The sequence below is a fragment of the Amblyraja radiata genome, unplaced genomic scaffold (genome assembly GCF_010909765.2).
Source record: "Amblyraja radiata isolate CabotCenter1 unplaced genomic scaffold, sAmbRad1.1.pri S131, whole genome shotgun sequence".
NCBI classification, from domain to species: Eukaryota; Metazoa; Chordata; class Chondrichthyes; order Rajiformes; family Rajidae; genus Amblyraja; species Amblyraja radiata.
Genome location: NW_022630117.1, coordinates 215,030 through 236,079, shown reverse-complemented (window position 1 = coordinate 236,079; position 21,050 = coordinate 215,030). Strand labels below are relative to the sequence as shown.

General features: G+C 46.3%; 1 protein-coding gene across 1 annotated transcript in view; it reads right to left on the bottom strand.

Moving 5' to 3' along the window:
- The window catches only part of LOC116969229 (NACHT, LRR and PYD domains-containing protein 3-like), a 256,184-nt gene that overhangs the window by 25,528 nt on the left and 209,606 nt on the right, over positions 1 to 21,050 (bottom strand). The window lies entirely within an intron of this gene.

Genomic DNA, 21,050 nt, shown 5'->3' with positions numbered 1-21,050 from the left:
GAGGAATTTCTTGAGCTGGAGGGTGGTGAATCTGTGGGATTCATTGCAGCAGACGGCTGCCATTGGGTATTTTTAAGGCGGAGATTGACAGATTCTTCATTCGTACGGGTGTCAGGGTTATGGGGAGCAGGCAGGAGAATGGGGTTGAGAGGGAGACATAGATCAGCCGTGATTGAGTCTAAGAAAAAAATCATCGTCTATATCTCTCGTTTCCCTTAACCGTAACCAGACTGAAGAAGGGTCTCGACCCGAAACGTCACCCATTCCTAGTCTCCAGAGATGCTGCCTGTCCCGCTGAGTTACTCCAGCTTTTTGTGTCTAACCATGATTGAATGGCGGAGTAGACTAGATGGGCCGACTGGCCTCATTCTGCTGCTCCCCACGGCAGACCCCTCTCTGCCCGGTGATGCATAAACTTGGGGCGTCACCGGGCAGCTGCGGCTGCAGGAACCCCTTCACTGATGAGCGGAGATCCGGTTGACAAACGGCGCCACTCTCCCCGGGGATTCACGGTGGCGCGTACAACAGGTAGAGTTGCTGCCTTACAGCAAAATGCATCGCCGGAGACCCGGGTTCGATCCCGACTACGGGCGCTGTCTGTACGGAGTTTGCACGTTCTCCCCGTGACATGCGCGGGTTTTCTCCCAGATCTCTGGTTTCCTCCCACATTCCAAAGACGTACTGGTTTGTAGGTTAATTGGCTTGGTGAATGTAAACATTGTCCCTAGTGGGTGTAGGTTACGTTTGTGACCAGTGGTGGTGATTATAGTCAAAGATACAGATACAGAGCAACGGAGACGCGCTATATCCCCTCTCTACCCCCCTCTCCACCCCCCCTTCTCTTTACCCGCCTCCTTCTCCTCTCCCCTCACTCCCTTCTCCTCTCCCCCGCCCCCCTTCTCCTCTCTCCCCCTTCTCCTCTCCCCAAACAGAAACCACCATATTGAGGACAGAATAATATGGACATAAAACAATAATATGTCCTCACCTTTCTGTGTTATTGGGGAAGGTGATGCAAGACAGATAATTTACAGCAGAACAGTAAGCTGTAGATGTAGTGGACCAACACCATGACGGTGTCGAGGCCGTCCTTCAAATTGGCCCCAACAACCTGGTTTTATTGGTTTTTAAACTTACTAACTTGACCACCGACGTTTTTGTCCAAATCATGGCATTATTTAGAAATTGCAGAAATTCCAGAACTGATCCTTGCAGAATACTATTGGTCAAGAACCTTGTCAGAAAATTTTTCCCATTTCCCCTCGCCCTAACCTGTTTGTTTTTTTTTCTTCTCTGTCCCTAGTCTTCACCATTCTGCAGCATCCACCCCCCCCCCCTCCCATTTCACTCACCTGCTCCTTGGAAGGGGCTCGATGATTCGTTGTTTGATGAATCTCGGTCATGATGGATTTCGTCACTTGATTCAATTCCAGGTGCGTGAACCACGTCTCCTATTCCTCTTTCTCGGGACTGACATTGTTCCATTTCCTCTTCGGCGGGTTCACATTCCATTGAAGTTCTGCTTTCAATCCCACTTTGCTTTTCTGTCGTTGTTCCTGTGTTCTGACCATCGTTCTTTGATGCGGTGTCTGGCCAAAGTCTTTTGAAAACATTGACCACTTGAGTTAATTCCCACCTGAAAAATAAAAACATAAATTGCAGTTGCAGAGCAATTTCAAATTGAGAAAACCACAGGTTGGGAATAGCCGGTAGCAATCTGAGCTGACATTCTGGGGGAAGTGGAAGTTAATGGTCATCTTAGAAATAGAGCAAGCTAAGCCATTTGACCCAACTTAATTAAAATTACCCATCAAATCTAGTCCCATCAATCCACGGCTTGACATTTCATCTCTCTAAACCACTCTGTCCAAATGTATTTTGAGGAAAAGATTTAACAGGAATCCGACGGGTTACTTTTTCACACAAAGGGTGGTGGGTGTATGGAACAAGCTTCCAGAGGAGGTAGTTGAGACAGGAACTATCCTAACGCTTAAGAAACAGTTAGACAGGTTGATGGATTGAACAGGTTTAGAGGGATATGTGGCAAGGGCGGGCAGGTGAGACTATTGCAGCTAGGAGGTGTTTTAGCGGTGTGGGCAAGTTGGGCCGAAGTTCCATATACCTACCACTGTGTGAAGATGTTAACCCTCGGGATCCTATTAAATGTTTCCCCTCTCACCTTAAGCCCTTAAGATTCTTATTCTCTGAGGAAAAAATACCTGTGCTAACACCCTATTTATTTACCCCTCATCCCATGATTTTATACATCTCTAAGATCACTCTTCAATCTAAATATTTCATAATACTTTATTGTCACAAGTACCAAGGTAGAGTGAAACACTTTGTTGTGCACACAGATGGGTAAAATCATACAGCAGACCTCAACTAGGAGGGATAAATAAAGCCAGGATATTCATCATGAATTGCAACGGTCTAGAGACCACTGAGAAACACTGAGATCCCTAAAGTCAGCAGCACACACGAAGACGACATTTGGCATTCTTGACATCAGCTGCAGCAGAAAATGCAAGTACAGGGAGGCCTTGTTACCAATTTGTTTAAGTTTAGTTAGAGATACAGCACGGAAACAGGCCCTTCCTGCCCACCGGGTCCGCGCCTACCAGCGATCCCCGCACATTAACACTATCCTAGAACTGCTAGGGACGAATTTTACATTTACCAAGTCAATTAATCTACATACATGTACGTCTTTGGAGTCTGGGAGGAAACCGAAGATCTCGGAGAAAACCCACGCAGGCCATGGGGAGAACTTACAACCTCTGTACAGACAGCGCCCGGAGTCAGGATCGAACCCGGGTCTCCGGTGCTGCATTCGCAAGGCTGCGCATAGAAATGAATATTTCAAGTATCAGCAGAGACTGGAGTGATTGAAGTCATCGTCCTTGAATCTGGGCCAGACATGCAGTGATCTAATAGAGGTACAGAATACTATGAGAAAAGTAAGGTCGATGGAAAATATAGTTATAATAATAATAATAATAATAAATTTTATTTGCGGGCGCCTTTCAATGTCTCAAGGACACCTTACAGAGATTAACAAGAGAGAAAAAACATATAGTCGGAGTAAAATAAATAATAAGGACATCACCAATACACAAATTAAAGACAGAAATCGCTCCAAAGACAAAAAATCAAAAACACAATGTGAAGAGAGAGCAGCGGCAGCTAAAGCGCGCCAGCGTTCACTCTCCCATCTTGGACAAAGACTAACATATTAACTTACACACAAAAAAAATCATCCCCCCACAATGATTGCCACTGTTGGGGAAGGCACAATGTCCAGTCCCCATCTCCAGCTCTCCCAAAGTCAGGCCTATTGAGGCCACCGCTATAGTTCTCTCCATAGTAGAGGTGGTTAACACCAGGGGGCATCGATTTAATGTGGGGACCATGAGATTTAGAGGATGATCTTTCAGGAAGAATCTTTCAGCAGTGATGGCTGCAGTCTGGGACCCACTGCCTGAGATGGTATTGGAGGCAGGCACTCTGTCACAACATTGTAGGTGCACCTGGATGTCCATAATAATAATAATAATTTGTTTATAGGGACAGTGCATATTAATGAACATTTGCATGTAAATATGCGAGATTGTAGCCAATCAGTAGCTAATTTCCGTCTCTAGTCCCAGGCAAAGGTAGGTGAAGTGTCTTGCCCAAGGACACAACGACAGTACACACTCCAAGCAGGATTCGAACCGGCCACCCTCAGGTTGCCAGCCGAACACTTAGCCCATTGTGCCATCTGTCATCCATTCGAACTATAAGTTGATAGTAGACGCCAGACCAAGTGCTCAGAAATGGGATTAGTGTAGAGATATTGACAGGAGGGAGACGGGTCAAAGGCTCATTTCTGCGCACTGAATCTGATTCTGGACTGATATTCTTTTTTTTAATTTTAATTTTTTTATTTTATTTTTATTAGCAGTACAGTAAATTACATTAATACACATCACATAAATCTTATTACATTTTGTTGTACCACTTCGTTTTTTGAGCTTTAAAAAAGATAGAAATAAAAGAAGTAAGGAAAATAAGCAAGAATCGTGAGGGTGCAGGAACGTGTTGGGAGAAGAAAGCCCCTTAGGGAAGAAATTAGAGAAGGAAGTAAAGAAAGGAAATAAGACCCTAGAAAGAAAAGAAAAAAGAAGAAAGGAAAAACAATTGCTCTATCATAACACAAAACTCCGCAAAAAAGGATATACCAACCGTGTTTTTATTAAAAAATTATTTTATACCCCCCGTTATCAGATCCTGGTACCATTTATATTTTAACTTACTATTGCACCTTATGCTTGTAATAGTTCCGTAAATGCAGACCACGTCTTTTGGAAGTGGTCTGCTTTGCCTGCTAGGAGGAGTCTCATCTCTTCCAAGTGTAGTGTTTTGAACATGTTTGAAATCCACATTTTTATTGTTGGTATTGGAGCATTTTTCCAAAATTTGAGTATAAGCTTTTTTCCCATTATTAGCCCATAATTAAGTAAGTTATTTTGAAACACATTTAATTCGGGGTTACCTTCCGATATTCCAAAAATGATCCATTCTGCTTTTGGTACAAGTTTTATTTTAAATAATTTTGTGAAGATTTCAAATATTTCGTTCCAGAATTTTTGAATTTTTATACAGAAAACAAAAGAGTGCGCTATGTTAGCTTCTTGTGACTGACATTTATCGCAAATGGGTGAGACATTGGGGAAAAGTTTATTTATTTTAGTTTCTGAATAATATAGTCTATGTAATGTTTTATATTGGATTAGAGTATGTCGTACGTTGATCGAGCATTTATGCACATATAGTAAGTGTTTATCCCAGCTCTCTTTTGAAATTTTTATAGCTAGTTCTTGTTCCCAGTCTCTTCTAATACCATCGGTTGTAGGTATTTCTATATTCAAAATAGTATTATATAAGTATGATATTAGATTTGCTGATGCATCCTTTGTCTTCATGGCTTCATCCAATAAATCTGGGGGCATGTTATGATATTCTTTTTTATATTTTTTCAGATAGTCACGGATTTGAAGATATTTGAAATATTGATTATTTTTCAAATTATATTTCAGTTGTAATTGTTGAAATTATAATAATTTTCCTAATTCATACAAGTCTCCGAGCGTTTTGATTCCCGTTCTTTCCCATTGTGTAAATGATTTATCTATAATTGAGGGTTTAAACGAGGGCTTATTGACTATTGGCATTAAAAGAGATAGATTTCTTAATTTTAAGTTCTGTTTTATTTGTTTCCAAGTTCTAATTGTACTATGTATCATTGGATTTTTATTATAATTTTTGTTATTCAAATTCATTGGTGAGAGGAGAGTCGCTCCTGTATTACACGGAGAGCAGTCCTCTCTCTCCATTACAATCCAGTCCACCTGCTGGGCAGAGTTGTCCAGCAGGTGAATCATATTTTTAATATTTACTGCCCAATTATAGTACATAAAGTTAGGGAGCGCTAGACCACCCATCTCTTTTGGTTTACTAAGATGTGCTCTTTGTATTCTGTGGGATTTGTAATCCCATATAACATTTGTAATGTCTGAGTCTAGTTTTTTGAAAAACCTTTTTGGAAGATATATTGGAATTGATTGAAATAAATATAGGATTTGTGGTAAAAAGATCATTTTTATAGCATTTATTCGACCTATTAAAGACATCGGAAGCGTTTTCCAGAATTTAATTAGATTATTTAATTTCTTAAGTAAGGGGCTATAATTGGCATTAAACATACCGTGATAATTTCTAGTGATTTCAATTCCCAAATATTTAAATTTTTCTGTGGCTATTTTAAAGGGGAATTTCAAGAGATGTGTTGAGTCTTTCGGTTTTATCGACATAATTTCACTTTTGTTCCAGTTTATTCTGTATCCTGAGAAAGATCCAAAGACCTCAATTAGATTTAATATGTTTGGAATACTGATTTGGGGTTTTGTGATATACAGTAATACATCGTCTGCGTATAAGGATATTTTGTTATTTGAATATTTTGTATTATAACCGTAAATATCCGGGTGTGTTCTAATTTTTTCAGCTAAAGGTTCAATTACCAGAGCGAAAAACAGCGGTGATAATGAACATCATTGTCTATTGCCCCTTGTTAATTGGAATTTCGTAGATAGTATATTATTAGTTAATATTCTAGCCATGGGTTTATTATATAATAATTTTATCCATGCGATGAAGCACTCTCCCATTTGAAATTTTTGCAATACTTTAATCATATAATCCCATTCTACTTGATCAAACGCTTTTTCTGCGTCCAATGAAATGAGAGATAACTCTTGTTCTTGAGGTTTGTGAGAGTGCATTATGTTAAACAGACGTCTCAGGTTATTAAATGAATGTCTCTTAGGTATAAATCCCGTTTGATCCTTATTTATTAATTTACTGACATATTGACTTAGTCTTCTAGCTAGTGTTTTCGCTAATATTTTTTGATCCGTATTTAACAAAGCAACAGCTCTATATGAGCCTGGTTCTTCTATGTCTTTATCTTTTTAAAGTATTAATGTGATCGTTGATTCTGCTAGTGTTTCAGGTAAGGTTTGTTCTTTAAAAGCGTATGTATACATTCTCTGTAGACATGGGGTCACTATGTCGTAAAAACATTTATAAAATTCATTACTGAATCCGTCTGGTCCTGGTGTTTTTCCATTCTTAAGTGTGTTTATTGTGTCTTCTATTTCCTTAGCTGTAATTTGTGCTCCCAGTTCCTCTTGTTCCTTCAATTCTAGTTTTGGAAGGTTACAATCGTCCAAAAATTCTGAAACTTTATTATTGTCTATTGGCGTTTTCGATGTGTATAAATTCTTATAATATTGAGCAAATCTTTGTTAATAATTCCCCTCTGATATTCTGACTTAACTTTGGCGGCAACTCAGATCATATGTTTCCAGAAAGAGTGCTGATTTATCGGTCAATTCCTGCATCCGCCCACCTGTGACGGTGATGTCCCTGTAGATGTCAACTCTCTGGGCTCAGCCCCTTCCCTATTCCCACTTCAGTGTGAACCTCATTTCTTGCATCAGGTGTACACCCACTGTCAGAGCATCATATATATGTCACAGAAGGTTCACAAACCTGTTTGTTTCTTTGATGTAGAGGCCACTGAATCACCTTCCCAGTTACCACCTTCAGCCATGATGTCGACAGGCGTTCACAAACTCTGTAGCTCTGGAATAAACAATATTAACAGAACCATCAGGTGACAATTGAATGTGAAGGAAAACATTGCCTTGTGAACCAACAAACAGCATTACAATGCAGCGGAGATGTGGAAAACACCCCATCCAAACAAGATGGTAAACCCCTGCAAATTAACAAACAAGAAAAGTAGACCACCAAGCTCTTCATGTCTGCCCTGTCATCCATAAGACTGTCTGATCTATCCAAGGCAGCAATTCATCATTTGTGCCAGATCCCTGAAGCTTTCAAACACCCTGATCACCGTATCACTATTCCAGACCAAATACGGCCAATCCCCAACATCCACATCTCACCTGTTTGGAGGCTTCAACTCACAGAGAAAGAGGAAAAATACCCACTGATGGGGAATTACTATCACACACTGCTGGCCCTATTCTTCCCACAACCCTGCCATTCAGGACAAAAGCTTCCACACCACCACGTTACCCATTGCTAAATTCCCCACTAGCTGGACCGGGAATTAAACCATTTCATGGGCCAACCGCAAACGTCCCAACTCTGTAATCCCCACTGCTCCCATGCACATTCCACCACATCCCTGGAGTTCCCATTCCAGAATAGAAGGATTCTATCCCAGGCCTGGACTTTGCAGGGTCTCCATGATGTCAGGTAATGTCTGCAGTACCATCACCAGTCCCACTTCACAGGAGAATCATCCGTCTCATCTCTACAGGACGCTGCCCAAACCCGCCCAAAGGTTCATCGGACGGCGTTACCGGTAGAGAGCTGGGGACGTCAGGCGCGAGGAATGGCCCACAGGCGCGAGGAAGGTGCCCACAGCACCTTCAAGGTAGGCGGCGTCGCCCCACGGGACACAAAGATGGGTGAGGAGAGGGAGGTCAGTTCACATGAAATGCACCAGTACATCGAGCTCGAGGGTGGACCGGATTTGGACCTTGAAAATGGCAATGCCTGTAGGTGTAATATGTGCTAAAAGAATTTCACTGTGCTGTTGCATATTGAACTACTGAACTGTTGACCAAACATCTGTTCCTGTCAGCACTCTCCAACTGATTCATCCTCAACAAACAGGGATTATCCTTTGCTATCTTGCGGATATTCTCTATTATCATAGCTGAAAGATTCAATTCTGCATTAAATGGTACTACTTCTGGTCCTGAACTATCCCAGCTGTGGACAGGTGATCTCTCCCTACCTTTAAACAACATCTAGCATCTAAAGCAAACTTATTTAGTTATCTTACGGCTGTGTGTGATCTGGCCAAGTGCAAATGACTAGCATTTGTTACCAGTGTAATAAAGACAATGTGTATTTACTTGTATTTAAGAAGGAACTGCAGATGCTGGAAAATCGAAGGTACACAAAAAAGCTGGAGAAACTGAGCGGGTGCAGCAGCATCTATGGAGCGAAGGAAATAGGCAACGTTTCGGGCCGAAACCCTTCTTCAGACTGATTGGGGGGGCGGGGAGAAGAAAGGAAAAAGGAGGAGGAGCCCGAAGGCTGGGGGATGGGAGGAGAGCAGGAGGGCTGATAAAGGGGAGGTGACAGCAAGGACTAACAAAATTGGGAGAATTCAATGTTCATGCCCCCAGGATGAAGACTCTCCAAGTGGAATATGAGGTGCTGTTCCTCCAATTTCCGGTGTTGCTCGCTCTGGCCATGGAGGAGACCCAGGACAGAGAGGTCGGATACGGAGTGGGAGGGGGAGTTGAAGTGCTGTGCCACCGGGAGGTCAGGTTGGTTATTGCGGACCGAGCGGAGGTGTTCGGCGAAACGATCGTCAAGCCTAAGCTTGGTCTCACCGATGTAGATCAGCTGACATCTAGAGCAGCGGATGCAATAGATGAGGTTGGAGGAGATGCAGGTAAACCTCTGTCGCATCTGGAACGACTGCTTGGGTCCTTGAATGGAGTCGAGGGGGGAGGTAAATGGACAAGTGTTGCATCTCTTGCGGTTGCAAGGGAAAGTACCCGGGGAGGGGTTGTTACGAGAGGGAAGGGAAGAATTGACTAGGGAGTTGCGGAGGGAGTGGTCTTTGCGGAAGGCAGACATGGGGGGAGATGGGAAGATGTGGCGAGTGTGGGGTCACGTTGAGGTGGCGAAACTGACGGAGGATTACTTGTTGTATGTGACGGCTGGTGGGGTGAAAGGTGAGGACTAGGGGGACTCTGCCCTTGTTGCGAGTGGGGGGGATGGGGAGAGAGAACAGTGTTGCGGGGTATGGAAGACACCCTGGTGCGAGCCTCATCTATGGTGGAGGAGGGGAACCCCCGTTCCCTGAAGAATGAGGACAATTCAGATGCCCTGGAGTGGAACGCATCATCCTGGGAGCAGATGCGGCGTAGACGGAGGAATTGGGAGTAGGGGATGGAGTCCTTACAGGAAGCAGGGTGGGAAGAAGTTTAGTCCAGATAGCCATGGGAGTCAGTAGGTTTATAGTGGATGTCAGTCAGAAGTCTATCACCTGCAATGGAGATAGTGAGGTCAAGGAATGGTAGGGAAGTGTCGGAAATGGTCCAGGTGTATTTGAGTGCCGGATGGAAGTTAGTGGTGAAGTGGATGAAGTCAGTCAGTTGTGTGTGGGTGCAGGAGGTGGCACAAAAGCAGTCGTCGATGTAGCTGAGGTAGAGGTCGGGATGGGGCCCTGGTACGTATTGAACAAGGATTGCTCGTCGTAACCGACAAAGAGGCAGGCATAGCTGGGGCCCATGCGTGTGCCCATAGCTACGCCTTGTATTTGGAGGAAATGGGACGTGAAGTTATTGAGGGTAAGGACCAGCTCCGCTAGGCGGAGGAGAGTGCCAGTGGCCGGGTATAGGTTGCTTCTCTGGTCGAGGAAGAACCGGAGGGCTTTGAGAACATCCTGGTGGGGGATGGAGGTGTAGAGTGACTGGACGTCCATGGTGAAGATGAGGGGGTGAGGGCCTAGAGAATGGAATGCGCGGAGACGACGGAGAGTGTCTGAGGTGTCTTGAAAATAGGTAGGGAGGGATTTAACCAAGGGGAATAGGATGGAGTCAAGGTATGTGGAAATGAGTTAGGTGGGGCACGAACAGGCAGAGACAATGGGTCTACCGGGACAGTCAGGTTTGTGGAGTTTGGGTATGTGTATTTACTTTATTGATTACAATGTTGAATGCAGAAAACAATGGAAGAGCAATGTTAGATGATCCATTATCAGAACTGGGACTGTAATCAAATGCTGCTCAAACTGCTGAGTGTTTCCAGCCTATTTCTCTTTTTCATTCAGATCTTCTGGAATAGCAATATTTAAAAATAAATTACATGCCCAAAAAAACGGTTGTGAAAGTCACACGTCATCCTACTGTGGTCAATAGATTTGTGCAACTTTCATATTTCCACTCACATACCCAATAGTCCCAACTCATTTGAATAATGAAATGAGAACTGACATGTACAAAACGCATTCTGTGTTGCAAATCTGAAATCCTCAAAGTATCCTTTCCTTTTACTATCATCCTGGGAGCACTGTCCCTCGGCCTACTCAAAATAAATGTTCATGCATGTTGTACATCCGTCAAAGAGAATGCCTACAAGTCCTTTGTCAGGCTCAAATTAGTGTATTGTGGAGCCGTATGGGATCCTTTCAACAACTGCAACATCACCCTGGAGAAAGTACAACGCCGAGCAGCCCGCTTTGTATGTAATGACTAATCAAGCATGAATCAGGCATGAATAATATGCTGACGTCTCTCGGATGGGATACCTAGAGAGCCGCAGAATCTGGCTAAGACTCATTGCAATTTACAAGGAGATTCACAAAATCACGCCATCAAATCTCCCGTCATCCCAGAGCACCAACTGCCATGAAACAAGACAAAATAATGGTCCCTACATCTTCAACTGGCTAAATTTTAATAAACCTTGCTACCAATATTCCCATTACCCAAGGACGATAAGGGAATGGAATGTTACCACCCAACACACGTGCTGCTCCCGATGTTAAGTCATTTAAAAAGGGGATTGAGCAAGTAGATCTTCTCAACTTGGTGAAAAAGACCCACTTTAAAATGTAATCACCACTCTACTCACTCAGACCTGCGCCCGATAACAACTGATGAACTGTTTGCGCAGTGATCAACTAGCACCAGAACTAGTCTTATCTGTGACCACAGGGTGAAACAAATGTGCAACTCCCCTTACAGAAGGCTCAGAAAGGCCTTTACTCTGGCAGTTGAGGACGTTTATCAGCAAAAATATCTGAAACTGGAAATAACAAGCTGTCGGTTTCATTATGAAACAGTTCCCTGAACATTGAGCCATTTAGTAAGTGTAAAACAAACTGGGACATTTGCTTTGACTCCACCAGACTGCTCAGCTCATTCACCACATCAACTGTTATTTCCAACTTTATAGAAGTCTGTGTGATTTGCAGCATCTACACAAACACATCCAATGACAAAACACAGCAGCTGTTGTGGAACATGACTTTTCTGCTTCAAACTATCACTGGGACACATTTACTCACAACAATAAATTCAATGTGTTGCAGACAGACAAGAACAAATCACATTCAATGGGGAATTTAACCCAAGTCTCTCCCCAAGATTAGAGCCGTCCACTGGGGAGCGGCGGACAAAATACTCACCGATGGATGGATGGATGTCAATCTGCTGTCCTCGCTCCCCGGCCCTGAGTCTCCCCGCCCGCTCAGACACCGCGGTGGGACCCGCTCCCCACAGCGGCCTGGACAGTGGAGTCCCTCTCCTCTCCTCTTCCCGCTCCCCCAGCCCGTGGACTCCCTCTCTTCTCTTCTCTTCTCTCTTCCCCCGCCGCTGCAACAGGTCGGTCGGCAGGAAGGAAGCGACGCCCATCCGGTGACTTGCCAGCCTGTGCACATGCGCACTGCGTCATCATGGCAGGAAGGAAATTAAACAAACCCACAGATGCTGCAGGTCTAAACTCAAACCCACAGATGCTGCAGGTCTAAACTCAAACCCACAGATGCTGCAGGTCTAATATCAAACCCACAGATGCTGCAGGTCTAATATCAAACCCACAGATGCTGCTGGTCTAATATCAAACACACAGATGCTGCAGGTCTAAACTCAAACCCACAGATGCTGCAGGTCTAAACTCAAACCCACAGATGCTGCAGGTCTAAACTCAAACCCACAGATGCTGCAGGTCTAAACTCAAACCCACAGATGCTGCAGGTCTAAACTCAAACCCACAGATGCTGCAGGTCTAAACTCAAACCCACAGATGCTGCAGGTCTAAACTCAAACCCACAGATGCTGCAGGTCTAAACTCAAACCCACAGGTGCTGCAGGTCTAATATCAAACCCACAGATGCTTCAGGTCTAAACTCAAACCCACAGATGCTGCAGGTCTAATATCAAACCCACAGATGCTGCAGGTCTAATATCAAACCCACAGATGCTGCAGGTCTAATATCAAACCCACAGATGCTGCAGGTCTAATATCAAACCCACAGATGCTGCAGGTCTAAACTCAAACCCACAGATGCTGCAGGTCTAAACTCAAACCGGAAAACACAACCTCAAGTTCCCATTTAGGTTGCACACCACCTTTACTTTAAAATAACGATGAGTCCAAATGGTGAACTCTCTCCACCAACAGAACATGTCACATGTCATGGGTGGAATTGGCTGCTCACAACTTCTGCTCAAATAAAACAAATGCTGTTCCGACACGTAAACACAACTCAAACATTTACCACACATTTCTAATTCCAAGAAAGGTTAACATTGGCAAAGTCACCGGCTGTTAGGTGGTTAATTGGAATAAGTTTGGAAATTATTAACTGTATTTGGAAGTTTGATAAATTATTGGAAAGGCTAAATTTCACGAGAGCATCAATTGAGCTGTATAGAGTAATGAGATGAGGGACGAAAGGGGGAGGACCACTTTCCCTGAGTAATTCGGTCGAATACAGGGTAGCACGGTGATACAGGAATTAGCTGAAAGATTGTAGACCTGGTGAAACGTTTCTCCCACCACAGGATCAGTACAGATCTGGAACTCAGCCAAAATTACCTGTGAAGAAACGTATACACTAAAATGTGTGCTTGAAGACTGGTTACCAGAAGGTGGGATCTGGCCGATGAACTCTTGCACAACCGGCAAAGACACTGTGGGTCAAATTATTGGCTTCCTCTGTCCTCAATGTATTGAAACCGCGAATGACCAACGGTAGCTGGGGGATGGAGGTACCACTGGTAGACACAGTGATGAAGACAGGAACCCCAAGCACATTTACACTGGGTGGAGCTGGGCATCCCTGCATTGTTCCACCGTTCCTCAGAGTCAGAAACAAGCCACCCCAGAAACACACCGACCACCACCCCAGTCACAGATTCTGACCCCTAGATCTGGACTCTTCACTCAGGGGAATAACCAGGAATCAAGAGTGTTAAATTCTCACATGTACAATGGAACAATTATATTCTTACATGCAGCATAACATACCACCCGGCATACATCCAATCTATGGACATTTCATTCAGGTCACCCCTCAGTCATCTAAACATTAAAGTAACAGAGGCTGAGCATCGGTCTCGCTACACAAGGCAACGCCAGTCTGATGAAACTTGATGCAATATTATTCCTTATTTATGTCATAAATGTTTCTAATACTCGTGTTGCTGCCTGTAGCAAGGCACCATTTCATTGTGATAATAGTACAAAAACATTCACACAATACAGCATGCTGCTTCATTGTCTGCTGGCGAGGATGGTCTCACATTTCACAGTCACCCATCTGGCACCATGCTGGTCACCACACACCCTTCCCCACCCTGCCGACCCTCTCGACAACCTCCCCACTTCCATCCTCACCTTTCCTGAAGAACCCTCTACTCACCCTCCACACCTCCCTCCTGACCCCTCCTCACCTCCCTGCAACCCTCCTGAAAAACCCTCTCCTACCCATCCTGCACCCTCTCCTCACCCTCCCGAACCCCATCCTCACCCTCCTGAACCCTCTCTTCACTCACACCCAATCCTCGCCCTCCTGAACCCTCTCTTCACCTACACACCCAATCCCGACCCTACTGAACCCTCTCTTCACACCCCATCCTTACCCACCAGAACCCTCACTTCACCCTCCACACCCAATCCCCACCCTACTGAACCCTCTCTGCGTCCTCCACATCCCACCCTCTCCCAAACCCTGTGCACTCTCCACATCCCTTCCGAACCCTCTCTGCATCCTCTCCCCTCTCTCCCAAACCCTCTCTGCACCCTACAAACCCCGTCCCCATCCTCACGAACCCTCTCTGCACCCTCCACGCCCCATCAAATAGTGAAAGGCTTGGACAGAGTGAATGTGGAGAGGATGTTTCCACCAGTGGGAGAGTCTAGGACCACTAGTCTAGCCGCAGAATTAAAGGATGTACCTCTAGAATGGAGATGATGAGGAATTTCTTGAGCTGGAGGGTGGTGAATCTGTGGGATTCATTGCCGCAGACGGCTGCCATTAGGTATTTTTAAGGCGGAGATTGACAGATTCTTCATTCGTACGGGTGTCAGGGTTATGGGGAGAAGGCAGGGGAATGGGGTTGAGAGGGAGACATAGATCAGCCGTGATTGAGTCTAAGAAAAAAATCATCGTCTATATCTCTCGTTTCCCTTAACCGTAACCAGACTGAAGAAGGGTCTCGACCCGAAACGTCACCCATTCCTAGTCTCCAGAGATGCTGCCTGTCCCGCTGAGTTACTCCAGCTTTTTGTGTCTAACCATGATTGAATGGCGGAGTAGACTAGATGGGCCGACTGGCCTCATTCTGCTGCTCCCCACGGCAGACCCCTCTCTGCCCGGTGATGCATAAACTCGGGGCGTCACCGGGCAGCTGCGGCTGCAGGAACCCCTTCACTGATGAGCGGAGACCCGGTTGACAAACGGCGCCACTCTCCCCGGGGATTCACGGTGGCGCGTACAACAGGTAGAGTTGCTGCCTTACAGCAAAATGCATCGCCGGAGACCCGGGTTCGATCCCGACTACGGGCGCTGTCTGTACGGAGTTTGCACGTTCTCCCCGTGACATGCGCGGGTTTTCTCCCAGATCTCCGGTTTCCTCCCACATTCCAAAGTCGTACAGGTTTGTAGGTTAATTGGCTTGGTGAATGTAAACATTGTCCCTAGTGGGTGTAGGATACCTTTGTGACAACCAGTGATGGTGATTATAGTCAAAGATACAGATACAGAGCAACGGAGACGCGCTTTACCCCCTCCCTATCTACCCCCTCCCTATCTACCCCCCTCCTACTCTGCCCCCATCTCCTCTCTCCCCTCCCCCTTCTCTTTACACGTTCCCTTCTCCTTTCCCCCTTCTCATCTCCCTCCCTTTTCCTCTCCCCTCCTCCACTTCTCCTCCTCCCCCCCCATCTCCTCTCCCCAAACAGAAACCACCATATTGAGGACAGAATAATATGGACATAAAACAATAATATGTCCTCACCTTTCTGTGTTATTGGGGAAGGTGAAGCAAGACAGATAATTTACAGCAGAACAGTGAGCTGTAGATGTAGTGGACCAACACCATGACGGTGTCGAGGCCGCCCTTCAAATTGGCGCCAACAATCGACCCCCGCGCGTGCGCGTTCCCAACGGCCGCTCGACTTGGCGGGAAGAGGCAGCGCGCGGGGCCCCGCCTCCCCAAGCATGCGCGCGCAGCCACAAGGTGCTCGCTCCCGGGCCCCACAACTGTAATACACTCGCTCCCGGGCCCCACAACTGTAATACACTCGCTCCCGGGCCCCACAACTGTATTACACTCGCTCCCGGGCCCCACAACTGTAATACACTCGCTCCCGGGCCCCACAACTGTAATACACTCGCTCCCGGGCCCCACAACTGTATTACACTCGCTCCCGGGCCCCACAACTGTAATACACTCGCTCCCGGGCCCCACAACTGTAATACACTCGCTCCCGGGCCCCCACAACTGTATTACACTCGCTCCCGGGCCCCACAACTGTAATACACTCGCTCCCGGGCCCCACAACTGTAATATACTCGCTCCCGGCCCCCCCACAACCGTAATACACTCGCTCCCGGGCCCCCCACAACCGTAATACACTCGCTCCCGGGCCCCACAACTGTAATACACTCGCTCCCGGGCGGCGCCAACTGAAATACACTCGCTCCCGGGCGGCGCCAGCTATCGATGCTCGCTCGTTCACGGCCTCCAGCTGTTGACACTTCACCCTCTCAATTGTCGGCGCCCATCAACCCCCCGCACCGACCCCCCCCCCCCACCCCCCCCCACCTGGAGTATTGCGTACAGTTTTGGTCTCCTAATCTGAGGAAAGACATTCTTGCCATAGAGGATTTGAGTATAGGAGCAGGGAGGTTCTACTGCAGTTGTACAGGGTCTTGGTGAGACCACACCTGGAGTATTGCGTACAGTTTTGGTCTCCTAATCTGAGGAAAGACATTCTTGCCATAGAGGGAGTACAGAGAAGGTTCACCAGACTGATTCCTGGGATGTCAGGACTTTCATATGAAGAAAGACTGGATAGACTTGGCTTGTACTCGCTAGAATTTAGAGGATTGAGGGGGGATCTTATAGAAACGTACAAAATTCTTAAGGGGTTGGACAGGCTAGATGCAGGAAGATTGTTCCCGATGTTGGGGAAGTCCAGAACAAGGGGTCACAGTTTAAGGATAAGGGGGAAGTCTTTTAGGACTGAGATGAAATGAGAAAAACATTTATTTTCACACACAGAGAGTGGTGAATCTGTGGAATTCTCTGCCACAGAAGGTAGTTGAGGCCACAGTTCATTGGCTATATTGAAGAGGGAATTCAAGTCAAGTCAAGTCAAGTCTATTTGTCACATACACATACGAGATGTGCAGTGAAATGAGAAGTGGCGATGCTCACGGACTTTGTACAAAAAGACAAACAACCAAACAAACTATAAACACAATCATAAACACACACATATTCTTTTACATATTAAATATTGGAAGGAAAAACGTTCAGTAGAGTTAGTCCCTGGTGAGATAGGAGTTTACAGTCCGAATGGCCTCTGGGAAGAAACTCCTTCTCAACTTCTCCGTTCGCACCGCATGGCAACGGAGGCGTTTGCCTGACCGTAGCAGCTGGAACAGTCCATTGCTGGGGGGGGGGTCTCACATGATTTTATTGGCTCTGGAGTTGCACCTCCTGATGTATAGTTCCTGCAAGGGGGGCAAGTGAAGTTCCCATAGTGCGTTTGTTCGGCCGAACGCACTACTCTCTGCAGAGCCTTCTTGTCCTGGGCAAAGCAATTCCCAAACCAGATGGTAAGTTCGATGTGGCCCTTGTGGTTAAAGGGATCAGGGAGTATGGAGAGAAGGCAGGTACAGGATACTGAGTGGGATGATCAGCCATGATCATATTGAATGGCTGTGCTGGCTGGAAGGGCCGAATAGCCTCTACTCCTGCACCTAATTTCCATGTTAGGAGAGGAGAGGGGAGGGGATGGGGATGGGAGGGGAGGAGAGGAGGAGAGTGGAGGAGGGGAGGAGAGGGGAGGAGAGGGAGGGGAGGAGAGGAGAGATGAGAGGGGAGGAGAGGAGAGGAGAGGGGAGGGAAGGAGAGGGGAGGGGAGAGTCGAAGAGGAGAGGAGAGGATAATGGGGAAATCTTTAAGGACCGAGATGAGAAAAACTTTTTTTCCCACACAAAGAGTGGTGAATCTGTGGAATTCTCTGCCACAGAAGGTAGTTGAGGCCACAGTTCGTTGGCTATATTTAAGAGGGAGTTAGATGTGGCCCTTGTCGCTAAAGGGATCAGGGGGTATGGAGAGAAGGCAGGTACAGGATACTGAGTTGGATGATCAGCCGTGATCATATTGAATGGCGAATGGTGCAGGCTCGAAGGGCCGAATGGCCTCCACTCCTGCACCTATTATCTATGTTTCTATGTCTATGTTTCTAAAAGCAATAGGGAACAAGATGCTAATTTGCGAGTATGAAAATGGCCATAACTTTTTTAATACTGAAGATATGAAAGTGAATTAGGTGTCAAATTAAACTTCTTTTTATGCTTTACCTGATGGGATAAATTGTTGACTTGAGTTTTAAAATCTCAACATTTTGCAACATTGCTAGCATTAGTGCAACAGTGATACAGCCTGGAAACAGGCCCTTCGGCCCCCCCGTCCTAAATACTAGCGACAATTTACAATTCCCAGAAGCCAATTATCATTATTTATTCATTTATTAATATTTTTTAATTTAATTCTTAATAAATATTAATAAATATTGAAACACAGTGTTTTCATGGAAGTGTAACTGTGACACCTGCAACCTCCGGCAACCACCTGCAACCTCCTGCAACCACCTGCAACCTGCTGCAACCACCGTCAACCTCTGGCAAATACCTGCAACCTCCTGCAACCACCTTCAACCTCTGGCAACCACCTGCAACCTCCTGCAACCACCTTCAACCTCTGGCAACCACCTGCAACCTCCTGCAACCACCTGCAACCTCCTGCAACCACCTTCAACCTCTGGCAACCACCTGCAACCTGCGGCAACCTCCGGCAACCTCCGGCAACCACCTGCAACCTCTGGCAACCACCTGCAATCACCTGCAACCTCCGGCAACCACCTGCAACCTCCGGCAACCACCTGCAACCTCCGGCAACCACCTTCAACTAGCTTCGACCCAGAAGCCAAGTATCATTATTTATTCATTGATTATTATTATTATTTAATTTAATTCTTAATAAACATTGAAGAAAAACGTCCAAAAAAAAAGAAAAGCGTTGATATTGACCTTTTGCAAAAAATGGTGTAAATGGAAATAATGAAATGCAATCATCAAAAATAAATAGATTCTCAAAACAAACAGATTAAAAACTTGTGGAGAAACCAAGTCCCAAGTTGGGCCGCCCGGGATCGAGCATAATATAGTCAGGCCGCCCGGTTGTGGTGGGGGAGCGAGCGTTATACAGCTGCCGGGGTGGGGGTGGGGGTGGAGCATCGACAATGGGGCCGCCCAGGATCGAGTGTAATACAGTCGGGCCGCCCGTTTGTGGTGCGGGAGCGAGCGTTATACAGCTGCCGGGGTGGGGGTGGGGGTGGTGGAGCGACTGGGCCGCCCGGAATCGAGTGTAATACAGTCGGGCCGCGCGGTTGTGGTGGGGGAGCGAGCGTTATACCGTTGCCGGGGTGGAGGGTGGATCGAGCATCGACAATGGGGCCGCCCGGGATCGAGTGTAATACAGTCGTGCCGCGAGGTTGTGGTGGGGGAGCGAGCGTTATACAGTTGCCGGGGTGGAGCGATCGTCGACAATGGGGCCGCCCGGGATCGAGCATAATACAGTCGTGCCGCCCGGTTGTGGTGGAGCAGCGAGCGTTATACAGTTGCCGGGGTGGGGGGGGGGGGGGGAGAGAGTAGGGGAGGTGGGAGATGGGGGGGAGGAGAGAGTGGAGGAGGGGAGAGAGATAGTAGGAGTAGGGGTGTAGATAGGGAGGGGGTAGAGGGTTTTTTTAATCGAAATCTTTTTATTTAGTTTTCAAGACATAACAAGGTGCAAAGTTGTCCATTTGTTACAGACAGAGTGTACAAAAAGAATAAATAAAAAAACAGAGAGGGAGAGGGGTGGGGGAGAGAGGGGAAGAGTGTGGAGGGAGAGGGGGAGAGGGAGGAGGGAGGGAGGGGTAGGGGGAGAGAGGGAGAAGAGTGTGGAGGGGTAGGGGAGAGGGAGGGGTGTGGAAGAGGGGAGGGAAGAGTGTGGAGGGGTAGGGGAGAGGGAGGGGTGGGGGAGAGGGAGGGGTGAGGGAGAGGGAGAGATGGGGTAGGGGAGAGAGGGGGAAGAGTGTGGAGGGAGGGATGGGGTAGGGGAAGAGTGGAGGGAGAGGGAGAGGGGTGGGGGAGGAAAGGGAGAGTGTGGAGGGTGGGAGGGGTAGTGGGAGTGGGGGGGGAGAGGTGTGGGGGGAGATGGGGTTGAGGAGAGAGGGGGAAGAGTGTGGAGGGAGGGGGAGATGGGGTAGGGGAGAGAGGTGGAAGAATGTGGGGGGAGGGGTGGGGGGGAGAGGAGAGAGGGGGAAGAGTGTGTCTTTACTTTGTGTACTAGTCATGTCTACTATTTATTTCATTCCACTTACATGTTTTTCCTCTACTTGCTAAATTTTTGTAAGGTGTCCTTGAGACTCTTGAAAGGCGCCCATAAATAAAATGTATTATTTAGGTATGTTGCAAAACGTACCTGAAGCGTCGCTGAAAATCTGTCGCTGCGGGTGTGCGTGATTTTGGCGCCGTTTAGCGGGGGGTGGGTTTAAAACGCTATTTCCCCTAGGCTGTTCAAATCGAGGATGTTCAGCCTAGTTCATTATTAACGAAAAATCGCTGGAAGATTCCGTCGCTTTAGCTATTATTACTTTTAAGGGCTTTATCTAATTGTTATAGTAGTTTAAAAATTAACCTCTAAACCCGCGACCGCCGGCAACGGGCCGGATCTCATACAGGGGACAATAGGAGGTAGGCTGTTTATTTTTACATTAAAAAGGGCTTCTTAAGATCCCTTTATACAAAGTTTAATGTTGCGAGAAGCTCATTTGGGCCCCATTATATCCCGCAGTATTTTTCTGGGCATTTGAGGGCACAAATCTACCGCAATGTGAACGTTCTAAACCAGCGCGTTCACAGGATCCCTCTAGAAAGCTGATTTAAATGGACTGTAATTTACTGCAATTAAACACTAAGTTCCTTCCATTTGGCCTATAAATTAATGTAAATGAGATTTAAAAATCATGTTTTATTGTGAATTATTTGTGAATATTATTTGGACACTTAGGCTATTTAAAAATGTTAATCATTTATTAAGAAATGGATAGATGTTTAATCTAGTAATTGAAAGTTTGTCCTGCAATATGGTATTAGGGAG